Source organism: Peromyscus californicus, unplaced genomic scaffold (assembly GCF_007827085.1).
Source record: "Peromyscus californicus insignis strain IS unplaced genomic scaffold, ASM782708v3 Scaffold_12__1_contigs__length_115047231, whole genome shotgun sequence".
In the NCBI taxonomy this organism is placed as follows: domain Eukaryota; kingdom Metazoa; phylum Chordata; class Mammalia; order Rodentia; family Cricetidae; genus Peromyscus; species Peromyscus californicus.
In genome coordinates, this window is record NW_026294413.1 from 3,938,579 (window position 1) to 3,940,536 (window position 1,958).

General features: G+C 45.3%; 1 non-coding gene across 1 annotated transcript; it reads left to right on the forward strand.

Annotated features, from left to right (window-relative positions):
- Positions 1–218: 218 nt before the first annotated feature.
- Positions 219–364, forward strand: LOC128108124 (U12 minor spliceosomal RNA). The gene has a single exon (XR_008217333.1). It is a non-coding gene; the product is annotated as a U12 minor spliceosomal RNA (small nuclear RNA).
- Positions 365–1,958: the final 1,594 nt, after the last annotated feature.

Here is a 1,958-nt window from a genome sequence, read left to right on the forward strand (position 1 = left end):
AACTGTTCGGGACGGATTAAAAGTATTAAGTGGTGTGGCCTTGCTGGAAGTGCCCACATCAGGCCTAGTCTCTCTAGCTGAGGATCAGGAGGCAAAGCTCTCAGCTGCCATTCCAGCACCATGTCTCTCTGCACACTGCCATGATGATGATGGATTGACTCTGAAACTGTAAGCAAGCATCCAATTAAATGTTTTCCTTTGTAAGAATCAACTTGGTCATGCCTTAAACTTTGAGTAAGGAAATTAATGATTCGGGGTGATGCCTGAGTCCCCACTGCTAATGTGGGAATTTTTGAGTGGGTAAAGGTTGTCCTTAAGGTGACCCACCTACTTTGCAGGATGCCTGGGTGTGGTAGTCTGCCTGACCCCCTGTATGTTAAAGAAAATCAGAAAGTTGACAAGCTGGCTGCACAGTTGTCCTGAGACTACATCCTGTGTGTGCTGCGGGATGTCCTGTATGCTGTAAATATATGTTGCTATGATTGATAAATAAAATGCTGATTGGCCAGTAGCCAGGCAGGAAGGATAGTGTAGGCAGGACAAGGAGAATGCTGGGAGGTGGAAGGCTGAGGCAGGGAGACGCTGCCAGCTGCCATGAGAAGCATGATGTAAGATACTGGTAAGCCACGAGTCATGTGGCAAGGTATAGATTTATAGAAATGGGTTAATTTAAGATGTAAGAACAGATAGCAAGCAGCCTGCCATGGCCATACAGTTTGTAAGTAATATAAGCATCTGAGTGATTATTTTATAAGTGGGCTGCAAGACTGTGGGGGCTTGGCGGGACCTGGAGAGAAACTCTCCAGCTACATGTATGGTCAGGGGCTGTCTTCCAAATAAACAGGGTTTATCCCCCCCACCCCCCAAAAAAAATCAACTTGGTCATTGGCGCCCAACGTGTTGGCAAGAGTTTCCACCTAAGTGAGTAAAAAAGATTCTAAAACGGAGCTAAAAACAGCTCCTAGTTGTCTCTTTTAAGCTAGCGGCAGCCTGCATGTTTGAGCTACTATGGCGGGTTCCTGGCGTGCATGCTCGACCTGCAGTATGGCGGGAATGAGGCCTCTGCAAGTGGCACATTAAGCTGTGTGGTGGATTTAACCTTTGCTAGTACAAAACAAAAAAAAAAAAGAAGAGGTTTCTGGGCTACACGCTGCTTTGATAGAAGCATAGACCCACTATTTCTGAGAGTTGATGGCTCCCAGAGCTGGCGGAAAACGTACCACCGCCATGTTGGGAAGCTGAATTGGGCGGAGCCAGCAGCCATAGCGCCAGCGCCGTTTCAGGCTTAGAAGGCTGCAGTTTAAAGCAATAGGCTCAAGCCAATATAAAAAAATAAGCCACGTAAAGATGGCTACCACACAGAGAATCTGGATTATGTTCTCTTTGATATTCGTAACTGAAGAAAAACATTTGATTGTAAAAGCTGTTGAGTTATGCCAAAATGTATATTTTAAAGGTACCTTGACTTCAAAATTTGGATGTAAGGATATGTTGCTTTGGAAAGGAGGCTCTGCTTTTGTTTCCACAGAAAGCCAGAGGCTATGGATTTGTTCCAGATTAAGATACATCAGGTTTGACCAGCCAAGACCCCCTGAAAGGTCTCCAATGACACCATGGCCCAGATGATCCAACATCCAGAACCGTTTCAAGGCAACTGGCTCAGACGATACACCCTCATGGACTACTCCATAATCCTAAAATATTCTTTGTGTCCCCATAAGATACAGCGCCTCCCTCCAGCAGGAAGTAGTAAGAGAATCTACGCCCAAATTCCCAAATATACCAAGCTGACTTTGGAGATGTGTAAAGGTTAAAAACCTTCCTTTTTAAGAAAAGAAAAGGGGAAGTGCTGTGGGATGGTCTGTATGTCAAATGTGTTGCTGATTGGTCAATGAATAAATCACTGATTGGTCAGTGGCCAGGCAGGAAGTATCAGTGGGACTAACAGAGAGGAGAAT